The sequence below is a fragment of the Neofelis nebulosa genome, chromosome 14 (assembly GCF_028018385.1).
Source record: "Neofelis nebulosa isolate mNeoNeb1 chromosome 14, mNeoNeb1.pri, whole genome shotgun sequence".
In the NCBI taxonomy this organism is placed as follows: Eukaryota; Metazoa; Chordata; class Mammalia; order Carnivora; family Felidae; genus Neofelis; species Neofelis nebulosa.
The window spans coordinates 79,866,660-79,884,944 of NC_080795.1; the positions used below are offsets into that span (position 1 = coordinate 79,866,660).

At 42.5% G+C, this 18,285-nt stretch overlaps 1 protein-coding gene across 6 annotated transcripts in view; it reads right to left on the bottom strand.

Moving 5' to 3' along the window:
* The window catches only part of TRAPPC9 (trafficking protein particle complex subunit 9), a 572,152-nt gene that overhangs the window by 192,973 nt on the left and 360,894 nt on the right, over positions 1-18,285 (bottom strand). The gene's annotated exons all lie outside the window — the stretch shown is intronic.

An 18,285-nucleotide genomic window follows, 5' to 3' on the forward strand; every position in this document is an offset into this window, starting at 1 on the left:
GGTAAACCTTTCTCGTTCCTGCTGTTTCTGTGAGACGTTGCTCCACACGGCTTCAGAGAAGCAGGTTCGTGTTGGTTGATTCTGGGTTCCTGGGGTGGGAGTGTTTTCCCCAGAGGTACGGCACTTGGAAAATATTCATTAGCTCTGACAGCTGCAAACAAGAGGCGTCTTCACTCCACTCACAGAAAAATGAGCTTTCAAGAATGAAGATCTATTCTGCCTTTGTCATAACTTCATGAAATCTTTAATCACAGCAAAATCTTTCATCAGGAATGGGAATTCGTAAAACATTTATCAGAGGAGGAAAATTGAAGTGATTTTTTAGAGCAGGAAGAAAAGACTCAGATATATGTGGTTTTCACTCACAGAATGTTAGAGAACCGCACGGGAATGAACACCAGTCTGTCATGCTCGTGTGTCCTCTGTTTCCACTGACTCACGAGTGTGGGGGCCTCTTGACATGGTGTTTCTATTCCCCGGGAGTGTTGGAGTCATGATGTACTGGAAGACCTTTACTTTCTATCATTCATAAATTAATTTCCTCAACTGCAGCAGCATTTTGTACCCACCATAATGTCCTTTACTCTGTGTATCTTTCCATATCACTTTGGATGATTTTCTCAGGTTTTACGATCCATTTGAGCACATAGCTACTTTTAATCCCAGTTTGCTTTGCTTTGTTTTGTCTTCTTTTTTAGTTTGTTTTTTTTTCTGGATCCATCTTCATGAAGTATAGGGAAACCCAGGAATACTTCCTGGAAGAACTGGCCCATCTGCCTGGGAAGGGGATGATGCTGTCATGTAGACAGGAGACACACATTCCAGGCAAAGACAGCCATGTGTGTGTGTGTGTGTGTGTGTGTGTGTGTGTGTGTGTGTGTGTGAAACCACCTCAATTGAGTTAGTATGTACTGTTTCCTCTGCTGAGGGTTAGGAATTGTGTTACTTCATCTAACACATACAAACATCCACTGAGTACCTGCCGTGTGTCAGGCACTGTGTCTGTATGAAAGTAACGAGAAAAATTCACCTCCACCTTCATGGAAATCACAGTCTTGTGATGGGAGAGGGATGGGAAAGAGGAGGTGAGCTTACAAAACAAAACGTTTAGTCATTTTGTAAAATGAGGAAAACCACACTCAAAAGGCTGTTGAATAGTAGGTGAGGACACAGACCCACACAAATCAGTAACTTTCGTATATGCCAACGAGAAACGATTACCAAATCATTGTGTTAAGAAAGCGTATTTACAACAGCAATGCACTTAGGAATAAATCTTTTTTAAAATGTTTGCAGGACATTCATGAAGAATGGTTTTAAAGTTTTATGGATTGGTATTGAAGACAATGAATAAATGCAGAAACGGATTTTGTTCAAGGAGGGGAAGACTTAACTTTTTAAAAAATACGTCCCAAGGGGCGCCTGGGTGGCTCAGTCGGTTGAGCGGCTGACTTCGGCTCAGGTCACGATCTCGCGGTCCGTGAGTTCGAGCCCCGCGTCGGGCTCTGTGCTGACCACTCGGAGCCTGGAGCCTGTTTCAGATTCTGTGTCTCCCTCTCTCTGACCCTCCCCCATTCATGCTCTGTCTCTCTCTGTCTCAAAAATAAAAAAATAAAAAAATAAAACATTAAAAAAAAATACATCCCCACTTTATAAATTTCTAGAAATTCAATGAAACACAATATAAAATCCCAACAGAGTTTCAGTTTTGGTCAAAACTATTCAAAATACTGCTTCTAAAATTTATATGTAAGACCAAAGGGCGAGTAACATACAGAACAATGGTCAGGACGATGTTTGGAAGGGAGCTGGCCAAACAGATATCAAGAACTGTTATAAAGCTGGAGTAATGAGGACAGTGATGCTGGGGGCAGTGATATATCAATACATCAGTGGAAAAAAACAGGTCCCAAACAGATCCATGAATATAAGACAAGTAGATATATGACTGAAGTGGCAGTGTTGATTAATGGGAAGATTCACTAACTAGTGCTGGTACACATGGTGATGCAGACACACCAAGAAATGATATCCCTACCTCACACCATCAACAAAAATAAATTTCAAATAGACTGTGTAACTAAATGTTAAAAAAAATAAGTCCCTTAGAAGAAAGTATAGATAAACCTACATACGAATACATCAAGAACTACATTAAATATAAATGACCTAAACATTATAATTAACAGAGACTGTAAGAATAGACTCAAAAAGATTGAACTATATGTTATTTAGAATAAACTCACTTTAAATAGAACAATATAGCTAGGCTAAAAGAATAGCCTAGAAGAATAAAATAGAATAGCCTAAAAGAATAGAAAAGAATACACCAAATAAACATTCATTTAAAAAAAACAACAACCCTGGAGTATTACATTAGTATCAGACACTTCGGGGTACATGTAAGAGCAGAAAATAAGCAGAGATAAAGAAGAATGTTATATCCTAGAGGAGAACACAGGCAGAAACCTCCTTGACTTCAGCGGGAACAATTTCTTACTAGACCCATTGCCGGAAGCAAGGGAAACAAAGCAAACATGAACTATTGGAACCTCATCAAGATAAAAAGCTTCTGCATAGTAACAGAAACCATCAACATAACTAAAAGGCAGCCTATAGAATGGGAAAAGATATTCACAAAGGACATATCAGATAAAGGGTTAGTATCCAAAAATCTATAAAGAACCTATCAAACTCAACACCTAAAAAACAAACAATCCAGTGAAGAAATGGGCAAAAGACATGAATAGGCATTTTCCCAAAGAAGACATTCAGATGGCTAACATGCACATGAAAAATTGCTCAACATCACTCATCATCAGAGAAATACAAATCAAAACCACGATATCATCTCACGCCTATCAGAATGCCCAAAATTAACAACACAAGAAACAGTAGGTGTTGGCAAGCATGTGGAGAAAGGGGAATCCTTTTAGACCCTTGGTGGGATTGCAAATTGGTACAGCCACTCTGTAAAACAGTGTGGAGGTTCCTCAAAAAGTTAAAAGCAGAACTACCATATGATCCAGCAATTGTACTACTAGGTATTTAACCAAATGATACAAAAATATTGATTCAAAGGGTTACATGCACCCTGATGTTTTAGCAGCGTTATCAACAATAGCTAAACTATGGAAAGAGCCCAACTGTCCACCAACTGTTGAATGGATAAAGAAGATGTGTTGTGTGTGTACACACACACACACACACACACACACACAATGGAATATTAGCCATCAAAAAGAATTAAATCTTGCCATTTGCAATGACATAGATGGAGCTAGACTGTATTATGCTAAGTAAAGTAAGTCAGAGAAAGACAAATACCATATGATTTCACTCATGTACAGTTTAACAGAAGAACATACAGGAAGGGGAAAAGAGAGAGAGAGGGTACCAAATCATGAGACACTCTTAACAACAGAAAACAAACTGAGGGTTGATGGAGGGAGGTGGGTGAGCAATGGGCTACATGGGTGATGGGTATTAAGGAGAGCACTTGTGATAAGCACTGGGTGTTGTACGTAAGTGATGAATCACTGAGCTCTACTCCTGAAACCAATATTGTACTGTATGGTAATAACTAAAATTTAAATAAAAATTTGAGAAGAAAATCAATAAAAACATGAAGGATCATTATATAATGATAAAGCATTAATATACCAAGAACACATAATAATTCTTAACCTAAATACACCTAGCTACAGAAGCTTCGAAATACAGAAAAAAAGAGAAGTGAAAGAAGAAATGGACAAAATCGCCAAGTTGAAGATGTCACCCCACTCTCAGCAAGGCACGGCAAATCAGACATGAAATCAGCAAGGACACAGAACAAACAACCCCACAGACCACCTGGATCTGATGGACACTAAGAGAACACTCCACCCAACAGCAGCACAACACATGTACTTCTCAAGCGTTCAGCAACATTTACCAGAATACTGACCATATTTTAAGCCATGAAAAAAAAATCCCCATGAATACTACATTCATGAAAACACCATACACAGGTATTTATAGCAGCTCTATTCACAATCACAAAAAGCTGGGGACAATACCCAGAAATGGGCCCACAAATATAGGGCCAACTAATCTTTGAAAAAGCAGAAAAGAGAATCCAATGAAAAAAGTCTCTTTAGCAAATGGTGCTGGGAGAACTGGACAACAACATGCAGAAGAAGGAAACTGGACCACTTTCTTACACCAGACACAAAAATAAATTCCAAATGGATGAAAGACCTAAATGCGAGACAGGAAACCATCAAAATCCTACAGGAGAAAACAGGCAGCAACCTCTTTGACCTCGGCTGCAGCAACTTCTTCCTCGACATGTCTCCAGAGGCATGGGAAACAAAAGCAAAAATGAACTATTGGGACCTCATCAAGATAAAAAGCTTCTGCACAGCAAAAGAAACAATCAGCAAAACTAAAGGCAACCCTTCAGGATGGGAGAAGGTATGTGTAAATGACATATCGATGAAGGGAAATCTATAAAGAATTTATCCAACTCAACACCAAAGAAAACCCAATAATCCAGTGAAGAAGTGGGCAAAAGTCACGAATAGATACTTTTCCAAAGAAGACATCCAGAGGGCTAACAGGCACATGAAAAGATGCTCCACGTCACTCATCATCAGGGAAATACAAATCAAAACCACAGAGATACCACCTTGCACCGGTCAGGATGTCTAAAATTAACAACTCAGGAAACAACAGATGCTAGTGAGGATGTAGAGAAAGAGGAGCCCTATTGCATTCTTGGTGGGAATGCAAACTGGTGCAGCCACTCTGGAAAAGAGTGTGGAGTTTCCCCAAGAAATTAAAAATAGAACTTCCTTATGACCCAGCAATTGCTCCTAGGAATCTATCCAAAGGATACAAAAATGCTGATTTGAAGGGGCACATGCATCCAATGTTTAGAGCAGTGCCGTCAATAATAGCCACATTATGGATAGAGCCTGAATGTCCACCAGCTAATGAATGGATTAAGAAGATGCGGTTTACATATACAATGGAATACTATTCAGTGATGAAATAGAATGAAATCTTGCCATTTACAACAATGTGGATGGAACTGGAGGTTATTATGCTAAGCTAAATAAGTCAGTCAGATAAAGACAGATATCACATGATTTTACTCATACGTGGAATTTGAGAAACTTAATGGGTGATCCTAGGGGAGAGGAAGGAAAAAAATAAAAACAGAGAGGGAGGCAAACGTTAAGAGGCTCTTGAAAACAGAGAACAAACTGAGGGTGGCTGGAAGGGTGTTGGGTGGGGGGATGGGTTAGATGGGTGATGGGCATTAAGGAGTGCCCTTGTTGGGATGAGCACTGGGGGTTATAGGTCAATGATGAATCACTGGTTTCTACTCCTGAAGCCAAGACTACAGTGTATGTTAACTAACTTGAAAACAAAAAAAAGCTGGGAACAATCCAAATGTCTTTTAACTGGTACAAGAACTCACAAACTACAGTACATCTATACAGCGGAAACCTCCTTGGCAATAAAAAAAAAAAAAAAAAAATCCAACTACTGATACATTCAACAACTTGGGACGGATCTCAAAATCAATAGTCAGTGAAAAAACTCACTTTCAAAAGCTTAAATACAGCATGATTCCATTTATGTAACATTCTGGGAGAGTCAAACCCAGCGACGGAGAACAGGTCTGTGGTCACCTGTTGAGGGGTGGGGCAGGGTAAGATTATAACGGGTAACACAATGAATGAACTTTTGGGGGGTGATAGAACTGTTTTTTTACCCTGACTGTGGTGAATATACAAATATCATTGTGAGTTAGAACTCATAAAACTGTACATCAGAGAAGTCAAGTTTACTGTGTGTCAATTTAAAATGTTTTTAATTGACGCAATGAAAAAATAAACATCATGACGAGTCTGATGAGCTCTAGTGCATAAAACTTGTCGTGAATGAATACCAATTCTGTAGCACAATGTCTGTAATGTCTTAAGCAAACCGTTTCATTTCTCTGAGCCTCAGTTTTCCCAACGGGGACAAGAGTGCCTGCATCATAAAATTATTAAAAGGTTCCAATGGAAAAACAAGGTGAAAGTAGGAGTAGGAAGAAAACTCCGGCAGAGGATTACATCAACACACGAGCTGGTGATTATTATTAGCTGGGTGGCTGTCAGTGGAGCCGCCAAAGGGAAAGCATACAGGCCTGCCAACCAAGCACTCCCAGCTAATTATTCAATATTGACTCAGCTGAAAGTGAGCCTGAGAAATTCCCACGCCAAGGTCTGAGTCTATCTAAACACCGCAGGGCCTCAACCAGAAAGTAAGTGGGGTGCTCTCTCCCCTCAGCCCCCCAGAGTCTGGTATCAGTATCTCTGAGGCCTCCCAGGGTCTAAATGTTAGTGTTCAATCATCCTGAGGAGTGCAGTCAAGTGAGCAAACAAAACCAAAACACACGGGGATAGCCACGCACACCAAATTGGCCAAATCCATGTGGTCTTTTGTCAAAGTTCTGTAAGCCTTCTTGTTTTCTCTCATCTGCTGTCTTTCCAGAAAAAGAAAATGAGTGCCCAGCTTGAGAATGGCAGGAAGGATCTCTGTTTCTAACTTTTCAGTTAATAAGTTCTTAAATGATGTTTTAAAAACTTCCCTTTAAGAGAAGCCACTTGGAATGGCTATAATTACAAAGACACACTAACAAATGTCGGCAAGACGTGCAGAAATTGGAACCCTCAGATACTACTGTGGGAATGCAAAATGGTGCACCCACTTTGCAAAACAGTCTGGCAGGTCTCTAAAATGATTAAATATAGAGTTACCATATGATCTGATATTTCCACTCCTAGGTATCCCCAAGGAAATAAAAACATATGTCCACACAAAAACTTGCCCATAAATATTCAAAACAGTATTATTCATAACAGCCAGAAAATGGAATCAACCCAAATACCCATCAACTAAAGAATGGATCAACAGAACATGGTATATCCACACGATGGAATATTATTCAGCCATAAAAACAAAGGACAGGATACTTCACTATGGGTGAACCTTGAAAACCTTATGCTAAGTGGAAGAAGACAGTCACCTACTGCATAATTCCAATGATATAAAATATCAAGAACAGACAATCTAGAGAGATTTGTGGCTGCCAGGAATGAAGGATGGGCGTAACTACTAAAGGGTACAGGGCCTCTTCGGGGAGGATGGAAAGTTCCAAATTTAGACTGCGCTAAGGGTTGAACAACTCTCTGAACATACTAAACATACTCAATTACGGTCTAAGCGGGTGGACTGTATGGTATGTGAATGACGTTTCTATAAAGCTGTTTAAATAGGAAGCACCCATGTCACAGGCTGAGGATGCAGGACACAGCGTGCCCAGGAGCCGCTGGCGCTCGGAGAAACGTGCTCGCGGCTCGGTCACAACGCGGTCTCGTCTTCCAACAGACCGGCATAGCACCACAGCAGCTCCGAAGAACCCGCCGCTTCCTCTCCGTTACATCGCCGAACTTGCGCTCAGAACGGACCGCGAGTGAGAGACAGGAGCCAGGAGCACACGTGTGACATTGTGCCTCTGGGGACTGACACCAGGTGCGTGTGCTGGGCACCGCCAGATGCTTTGTGACTCACGACGATCGTGCATAAGCATGACCGGGTCCAATATGGCTTTTCGTTTTCTGGAAATGGTGAGAAGCCAGATTCAAACAGGATTGCTCACAGAAGAATATTTGCAAACACCCGCCTGGAATCACTCCACGTATCAGCATTTGAGACTCACTCTACAAGGATTAAACAAACAAACTAGCAAAACTTTAAAAATGCAAAGTGCAAGAATTCTAATCATTAGGTTGCAAAGAAACTCTGGCCAACCTTTGCTTTTATAGAATCTACCTTTACTCTTACGTTCAATCCCTAAATCAAAGTGACCTAGGCATTTTAAATTGACATTTATAAATCACACTTTCCCAATATATTAGTGTCTATTATTTGTTAAATAGAAAACTTTACATCTGTCTTTAGTAAGTATATGGTCTTAAAACGAACATCAACATGTGATATTTAAGGATATCACAACCTAAGATAAAATACAGATCACTTAAAATTATTGATTTTTTTTGTTGTTTATTTATTTTTTTTTTTTTTGAGTGAGAGTGCAAACTAGCAGTCAAGGGGCAGAGAGAGAGAGGGAGAGAATCCCAAGCAGGCTCCAAGCAGTCAGCACAGAGCCCAATGCGGGGCTCAAACTCATGAACTGTGAGATCGTGACCCAAGCCAAAATTGAGAGTCAGACGCTCAACCAAGCCACCCGAGCCCCCCAAAATTATCAGTTTTAATAGTTTATTACTAAGTATCAGTAAGACACAAAAGGAGTCTCCTCAAGATACACCTGTGAGCAGACACAGAAACTGGGAGGCGGTACACCTGGGGCTCATGGCCAGCAGACCAGGAGCCAGAGAGGGCTAACCGTGTGGGTATCAGTCTAGACGGAATGTCCAGCCGCTCCTGCCACTGACAGGCTGGGTCCCGCCCTCCGGGCCTCTGCAGGCCTACAATACACTAACAGCTGGAAAGACAATGAAAGGGGGGCTCATCATCTCAGGGAACGTGAGCCAGCAAGTGGGAGAGGGGAGGAAGCTCCCTCCAACCTGACGCGCCCACCGACCGAACCGCCGTGGCAGCTGGGGGCAGCGGTGCTGTGTGTGGTTCTCCAAGAGGCAAGGCAGCCCTCCTCGCATCCCCGCAGATGGCCGAGAAGGTGGTGATGGTGGGGCAGAGGCGGGCTCCCCACCCTCTCACGTGGGCTCGCTGGCTGGACCACCCTGGCCCCTGCCACAAGGCAAGAGCACGAGTTCCCCAGCCTGCGCTGGACCATCCTTCCCAGAAATTAGATGTGTGAGGCAGCAGCTGAGAGCGGCGTCCCAACAATACCACCTCCAGTCCAAGTGGGAGCGGGGCCGCAGCGGGCCTCCCCCAGACACGGACCCAGGGCTAAGCACAGGGCACCGTCTCCAGGACTTCTGGGCCTTTCAGGGCCTACTATATCTCATGGACATCAAAAACCTTGCTAAAGCCTCTGTTGAAAAAATCTGGAAAGTTCGGGGCGGCTGGGTGGCTCCATCAGTTACGCATCCGACTTCGGCTCAGGTCATGGTCTCCCGGTTCATGGGTTCAAGCCCCGCACAGGGTTCTGTGCTGACAGCTCAGAGCCTGGAGCCTGCATCGGGTTCTGTGTCTCCCTCTCTCTCTGCCTCTCCCCTGCTGGTGCACGCTCTCTCTCTCTCTTAAAAGTAAATAAACATTTAAAAAATTTTTAATAAAGACATTGGAAAGTTCATTAAATATTATAAAGGGGTCTTCACTGGGCACCTCAAGTAATTCTTTTCAGTATTCATTCTCTCCATTTCCCAACTGCAGACCGGAATATCTTATATCCTACTGGGGAGGGCGGGATGTGGGCTGCACAGGATCTGTACATTTTTTGGCAACTTCCTGTGAAAATCTACTTCAAAATAAATTGAAAAAAAAAATGGCATGGGTCTGAATCAGACCAACAGAATTTAAAACCTCATTTCATTTTCTGTCATCTCAGAGGAGAGGAGGATTGAGTCTTTTCTTCCTAGGTTTAATTGGTAATAAATACTCCGGTGCAAAAGATGAGGCAGCTCTCTGGTGCCTGCCAGCCACCTGGGGCCAAACCAGGTTAATACCCGCCCCCCAGCAGCCACCAGGGCCACTCCAGTGCCCAGCCGCACCCTGCACTGGGCGCCCCCTTCTGCCCATCGCTCCCCATCACAGGGACCATGAAGTGCCCTACCCCCACCTCCCCGAAGAGTTCCTGCCATACCCCCTGAAACCATCCGATGCAAATTCAGCAGTTTGCTTCAAGATTCTCACCCCACACTGCTCACATCCCCATTCTAATATTTAACAATTCCATTGATTTACTGCCTGGTTATTTTTTTAGGTAGGCTCCACGCCCAGGGTGAAGCCCAGTACGGGGCTTGAACTCACGACCCCGGGATCAAGACCGGAGCTGAGATCAAGAGCCGGATGCCTAAGGGGCCGAGCCACACAGGGGCTCCAGTGACCGCTTGCGTCATTGGCTAGGCGGTACCGATACAGCCGTGCGTCCAGCAGTGGGGCAAAGGCGAAGGGACCGTTCAGATACGTTCCGTGAGTGACATCATAAGGACGTCCACAGAGCCCGCTGCACCAAAGCTGTTATGTTTCTGCACGACCCACCCAGCCCTTTGTCCCTAGAATGTGGCACATGACTGGAACACGCAAGGCAGACACACGAGAAAAGTGACAACCACCTCCTTTCAGTGATCTACCTGGTGTCAGGCACTGTATTAGGTACTTTGCACACATTTGTACAACGTCAGCACAACTGGACACTATCAATGTTACCTGTTTCAGGCTAAAGGAATATAAATGATTTGCTCAAGATCACAGTGCAGGTAAGCAGTGGAATCAAAATTTGAAAGCAGATACAGGTACATCTTCTGAATCCTGGTGCTTGTTAAAACGCTACATTCTTGGTAAGCTGGAAACCAACTTAATAAATAAATGTAACAACTTGAAAAAGATCTACCACGATAAAACCCAACAACCCAACGTTAAGATTGCCTTTATTATGGGTCTGTGAGCACATGTTCCCTACAGAGTTGAGCGGTCTTACCCCATGGGGGGAAATGGAATTTTTCTAAATGGCCAGGGATAAGTGCTGTGATGTGTCAAGTGGTAGGATTTCTCTTAATAACGTAGTAACGATTACACCCTGGCCCTGCGCAGGGGAGAGTGTTTTTCACATAGCTCAGAGTAGCAATGCATGAGATTGGATCATTTATTCTAACAGACTAGAAAGAAATTGCTCCTCAGGAGAGACGAGGGCTGGGCATTCAGACGGGGGTGGCATGGCCCAATCCATTTCAGTCTGCTCCCTAACAACATACCAGCCAGCTTGGTGTGAAACGAGTGAATCTCAAAGCAACCGATCTCCTCAATACAAGTCATCTGAGACCCATGCACACCCCTGAGGGAGAAGCGGGGGGAAAGAGCAAAGAGAGCTCTGCCTCCCATCTACACCACGCGCTGGGGTCAAGAACACACCTGTGTCCTCCGTGGCATCCTCTGCTTCTCGCATCAGCCGGGTGAGGTGAGCAGGGCCACGCTGAGCACTCCCGTGAGGGGCAGGAAGGCGGACCTGGGGGAGAGCCAGCCGCCTCCAAAGATATGGCAGGGGTGAGGGGCAGAATGCAGACCAGAACCCAGGCCTCTGCGCTCCCAGCTCAGAGGACCGCTGGCAGAAACGGTGCCCAGAAGGCCGGAAAGCACACCACACCTCTTCCACTCGTTAACGTGCGGCTCAGGCAACATCTCCAGAGAGCAAGGCCGACTTCGAAGGGTTTACGGAGTTTAATAGGACGCTGAGCCCGACAGACCTGGGTCACTCCCTAGAATACAGCAGGCCCTGAATAAATAGGATTTCCCATCCCCCTTCACTCCTAAAACACTCTCATTAAACAACTCCCAGTGAGAAAAACTGCATCAGTTATCAATATTCGCAGAGGAGCAGGTATATGGAACCATCCAAAGGAGCATAATGGCTTCGTATCCATTTATATTTGGGGTTCCAAGTAGATTGTTCATGCCAGCAATAGTAATCTTTTGATGTGTATGTGGCTTTTTTGCACCAAAGTCAGCCCGAATCTCCACACAAGCTCCAACTAACACGTACTGTGGGTCATCCAGCCGTCTGTGCTGCAGAGGCCTTGAAGCCGTGACCCGTGGATGCCAGTCTGTCACCAGCAAGCTGTGAGAACCTGGGCAAATCACACACCCTTCTCTGGACCTCATTTATAAAGCAAATGCGTCAAAATGGGCCCGCTATGGGAATGGATGCTTGACTCTAAAATGGCATGATGCTAACAGAAAAATCACCTGTGAGCAATATAAAAAACAATGAATTCCAGAGACACTGTCACATCAACCTCAATGAAATGCAAAATTGGAGTACCCAAATCAAATGCATGGTAATTCTACTATATTCCAGGCCATGTAGTTTACACAGGTCTCTAAGGAAAACAGAGCTTAAGAAAATTTTTTAGAAGCAATGCCTTTTACACAAAAGACACCTGAAAAAAATGTAGTATTGCCGTCATCTACAGATCTTCCTCCAGTTACAGTGGAGTTACATCCAGATAAACCCATCCTAAGCTGAAATGCATTTCATACACTAACCTACCAAATACCACGGTTTAGCCTCGCCCACCTTAAATGTGCCTAAGAACACTTACATTAGTCTACAGTTGGGCAGAAACATCAAAAATGCCTATTTAATATCTCATGTAACTGACTACTGTACTGACCAACAGAATGGCCGTTGCGGATGTAGAATGGCCGTCAGTGTGCCAGTCGTGGACCCTCATACTCACTGGCTGACTGGGGCCGCAGCTCCCCACCGCTGCCCAGCCTAATAAGCAAGTATCCACATACCGCTAGCCCAGGAAAAGATCCAAGTTCAAAATCACAAAACAGTAGAAACTGAATTCAGATCACTTTCACCCTACTAAAGGTTGAAAGATTCTAAATCAGGCCATCATAAGTCAAGAACTGTCTATACTCGTCCAATCACTCTTTAAGTTTCACACGGCCCTACCATGGGCCAAAGGTGCCAAGCCTTGAGGTACCAAGGTTAACCTCCTGCCTCCGCACTGCACAGAGCTCAAAATCTGGCCAAGGAAACAGAAGTCCAGTGTTAGTCCCCCACTCCTCCCAGCAAATGAGTGGTGAAACCTTGCTCATTCTTCAAGAATTTGGACAATGTTCCATTTTCTTTGCCACCTTTCCTTCTCCAGTATAAAATCAAGTGTTCTTGTGGCTCCTGGGAGTCTCAGTCAGTTAAACGCCTGACTTTAGCTCAGGTCAAGATCTCACGGTCGCTGAGATTGAGCCCTGTGTCAGGCTCTGTGCTGACAGCTCAGCCTGGGGCCTGCTTCAATTCTGTGTCTTAAATTTTAAATTTTATCAACTTTATAATTTTATAGTTAGTAGTCTTTGACCCCACCTGAGGAATCTTTGCACCAAAGTTACAAAGATACTTTGTAAACCTTTTCAAAGAAAAAGTAGCAAAGTTTTTTCTTTTAGGTCTAGAACCCATCTCAAATGAATTTTTGTGTATGATGGAATCTATGGGTGAAAGTTCTTCTTTTCCCCACATTCGTATCCAGTTCTTCCAGTACCATTTGTTGAAAAACCTTTTCACTCCACGTGAAGTTGTTTTCATACCTTAAAAATCATTTGATCCTATATAAAAAAAGCCTATCTCTAGACTATTATGGTCCATTGATCCCTTTGTCTATAACAATAGCACTGTCTTAGCTAGTCTAACGGCACACTGCCTTAAAATCATCGCCTACACCAACTTTGTGTGTGTGTGTGTGTGTGTGTGTGTGTGTGTAGATGTGTGTCTAGTCCATTGGCAATAGGCATTTTGAAATAATTTCTGTAACAACTTGTCAATTGCACTCCAAAAAAAATCTGCTTGGATTTTATTTTTTTTCCAAGTAGGCTTCACATCTGGGGTGGAGCCCAATGTGGAGTTTGAATTCATGACCTTGAAACCAAGAACTGAGTTGCTATCAAGAGTCGGACGCTTAGCCGACCAAGCCACCCGGGCACCCAACCTGCTGGGATTTTGACTGGAATTGCACTGAATTTATAATCCAATTTGGGGGAACTGATATCTTAGCAATAATTGATTCTCTAAATCAACAGGCATGGTATAGCTCTCCAATTATTTAAGTGTTCTCTAATTTCCCTTAGCTGTACTTTGACATTTTCAAGGTAGAGATCATCTTTAAAAAGATTTATCCCTAAGTGTTGAATGTTTTTTACTATAATACAAATATTTTCAAAATTTCATTTGCAAATTAATTGCTACTATATGCCAGTGTATAAAACCATAGTTGATTTCTGAATATAATATGGTATCATCCTGCAATCTTGTTAACTTATTAGTTCTAATAATTTCTTTAGTGTGGTAGATCTCTTAGGATATTTACGTACATGATCATATGTATCATGCAAACACATGTGATTGCTAACTGTTCTTCATTTCCAATTTTTACAGCTTTAATTCGTTTCTCATCTCATTGCCTGCCCTGATTAGGTAGAAATGGCAGAAAAGTAATGAATACACTGGCAAGAGCAAACATACTTGTCTTGACTGGTCCTGATCTCAGAACAAGTGCTCAGTCTTTCCCAATCAAGTATTATGTTAAGCTACATAATTTTAGGGTTTTGTAGATCATCCAGATCAGACTGCACAAGTTCTCCTCCGAGACTTGTTTATGGACAGTTTCTATCATAAGTGTTCAATTTTGTCAGAGGATTTTTTTCATCAACTGACATCTTATTTTTCTCCTTTATTTTGTTAGTAAATGCACTGATTTTTCAATGGTAAAACAACCTTGTGTTGTTGGATGAAACCTGAATTATTCATATTGCATATCTCTTTTATATTGCTAGGGTGGATTTCTTAGTATTCGGTTCTGAATTTTTAGAATTATGCACATGAGGACATGTATCACAACATTTGCTTTCTCATAATGTTTCTCCCAACTGGCATCAGGGTGAAGATAGTGTCCTAAAATGAGAATTGGAAGTATTCCCTCCCTTGTCTACTTGTGGAAGAATTTTTGTAAAAGTGGTATTATTTCTCCTGAAAAGTTTGATATATTTCACAGTGAAGCCATCTGAGCGTAAAGTTTGCTTCATGGGGAGTTTTTAATTAAGAATTTAAACTAACTGATATGTGACTATCTCAAGGACTCTATTTCTTCTTGTGTCAACTTTAGTAATTTCTGTCTTTCAAAACATTTTTCATTTGTAAAATTTATCAGAATATGATTTATCATAATATACTTTTATTATTTTAATGTGTACAGAATTTATAGTGATTCATTCACAGTAATTTGTATTTTCTCTTTCTAATTCTGATCATCCTGGCTATAGTTTATTAATTTTATTAATCTTTTCCAAGAATCAACTTTTAGTTCCATTTACTTTACATATTATTTTTTCATTTTCCATTTCATTGGTAACTACTCTTCACCCTTTTTTTGAACCATTCATCTTTTCTAATATATGCATTTAGTGTCCTATAAATATCAGTTAGCTGGAATTATTTACTACAAGTATACATGTTTCCTATATTATTACTAATTTTCTGTCTGCTTGTCTATCAACTACTGAGATACAGGTGTTAAAATACCCAACTATAACTGGTATTTTCCGTTTCTCCCCAAGATCCTGGTTTTATTTTGAAGTTATGTTTTAAGTACATTTGCATTTATACTTTTTATGTACTCTTGAGGACTCGACCTTTCTATCAATAAAATTATCCTACCCTTTTCTCCTCAAAGTCTACTTGTTTGATATTAACATACCCACACCAACTTTCTCATGATTAAGTGTTTGCATGGCATATCTTCCCCCCCATATTTGTACTTATACACTCTACATAATTGTGAGTTTCTGGTAGAAAACATGTAGTTGTCTCTAGTTTGTTTGTTTGTTTGTTTTACTATAGTCTGACAACTTGCACTTTTACATACAGTCTTTAGTCCATTTACATTTAATACAATTCTTGGTACATTAGACTTAAGTCTACCACATTGCTATTCTACTATAAGATTCTAGTTCTTTACTTGCCACCTCTTCCCCCCTTTTCAGATTAAGCATTTTCTAGTAACTCATTTTCTCTCTTCTGGCTTATTAGCCACACTTTAAGTGGTTGCTAAAGGGTTTCCAATATGCACCTTTAACTTACTACATTTTAACTTCAAACGGTACCGTAACAGTAGCATGTAAGAACTGCCATCCTCCTCTCCTCCGTCTCCCTTCCATTTCTTTGTGCTATTTTTGGTTACATATTTTACTTCTCTATATGATATGCACAACAAAATTATATGCTCTTATTTTTTCTTTAAATAGTCAATAGTCTTTTAGAGAAATTAAGAAGCAAGGGGAAGAATCTTTTCTGTTTATTCACTTGCTATTTCTATTTCTAGGATTCAACATTCCTTAATATAGACCCATGTTTCCATTTGATATTATTTCTGCCTGATTAGCTTTTACCAGGCTGATGAAACACAAGGACGGGCTCTACCCATTTACTACCCCACTGAGTGCTTTATCTAAAATATGAAATACTGGTGTTTATTTAAAGAATAAATGAAACATTCAAGGTACTTGTTGAAAGGCTTATAGTCTGGTAAGTACTTTACTGGAAACACAAGGCGCACAGAAGGACCAACCAACTCTATCTAGTCACATTCAGGAAAATTTTACAAAACTGGTGACATAGTAGATCATCAACGGCCAACAAACTTTTCCCAAAAGAGTAGGTGAAAGACAGCTTAAGAAGAGTTTTAGAAATGTATGCAAAGACATGTTGCAGGAAATGGTCTTGATACACCTAGTGCTGCTGACAGAGGCAAAGTGTCTTCTCCTGGATGTGTGGAGGAAGTGGGAACAAACAGAGCTAAAGGCAAAGGTCTGGCTCAAATTTTTAAGTCCCCTGAATATCACGATAGGGACTTTGAATTTTATCTCCCAAGTACTGGGAAAGTCTTTAATCCGTCTGCATTTACAGGATGATGCAGGAGCAAAACTGGAGGCAGGGGGACCACACAGCCAACTACTCCTAAAGTGTCAAGGAGAGGTAACCAAGACGTGCAGTGGAATGCAGAGGGGGTCAGGAGATGTCTCAGAGGTTCAATCCACAGGATCTGGGGAGAATCAGACTTAGCGGGAATGGAAAGGGAGGGTTAGGAGATCAATCCCGAGAGCAAGAAAAAGACCACGTCGGCCGACAAGAAAGAGTAGAATCAGTGGGTGGGGTAATCGGGAGCCAAAGAGCACTTGAGCTAACCACTGACTTTTCCAAGTGTGTTTGCTCCTTTCCACATGGCAGCATTTTTGTCATCTTAAATTGTCATTTAGAGCTGCAGGGGCCATGACATGGAAGCCAGGTATCAAGAGGGGGGAGAAAACCCAACTCAGTGACAACCTGTGCTGCTTCCAAGAACTATTTATATGAGCAGTGGCAGCAGGCAATGCGAGGATGAGAAAGGAACACAGCAGGTACATCACGGAGCAGCCCTAATGCACAGGAAGGGCCTGAAATACTCTCAGAGCATCTGGCAGCAGCCCTGGTCACAGCCTCCCCGGGGGTAAGTGCTTTGATGCTTTATACAACAAATGCAAAACAGAGGCAAGCCTTGGCAAGAAAGACTATTACTCCACGGACTGAAAAAAGTGACAGATGATGAAATGTGATGCTAAGAAGCCCAAGCTAAGCCATTAATTCTTGCGGAGCCATTCTCCAACGGCTGGGAAGAAAAATGGTCTTTCCTATAAACCAAAACCACACTTATTATTTGGGGCTGTATCACTTTAAAAGGAGTTTTTTATCAACATTAACGTGGGCAGCAACATCCCTCTCTTTCACTCTGTGGAACACGGAACCCACGGGTGGAGGGAAGGGGCTGCTGCCTGTGATGTTCTTTCCCAGCTCAAGGCTACAGAGGTGCTTGCGATCACTGCCACCGTAACTCTATCAAGAATAAACAATACTAGGGGCACTGGGGGCTCAGCTGGTTAAGCATCTGACTCAATTTCAGCTCAGGTCATCATCTCACGGTTCATGGGTTCGAGCCCCGCATTGGGCTCCACGCTGATGGCACGAAGCCAGCTTGGGATTCTCTCTCTCCTCCCCGCTCTCTGCCCTCCCCCACTTGCATTCTCTTTCAAAATAAATAAACTTTAAAAAAAAGAGGAAGAAGTAATCCTGTCCCACTGCATCCTACCCCAACATGTAAGGAACCACTGGACATGAAAATAAATAGGAAGTATTCGGTGGTAATCTGCACCTGCTTCCCACAGGCTGCTGGCCGCTGGAGGAGGAATCTGACAAGAGCAGCCCCGTTGGATGGAATACCACCCACCACTTTCAGAACCAACCACTCCCGGCTCTCTCTCCAAGTTTTCGATGCGATATTGTCATTCTCCTGCCTCAGAGCAGAGTACTTCTAGGACCTCTGGCCACTTCTGGGTTTGACATAGACACGCTGTCTGATTTCTTTCCCCCTGGAGGAAGGCTAGGCCTGGAGGAGTAAACTGGAGAGAAAATGTCTATGCAAGATGGGCGCCCTGGGCAGAAACAGCCCGGGCTCTAGATGGCCAGGAACTCCATGAACGGGGAGGTGCTGAGATCCTGGACAGCCTGGCTCTGCA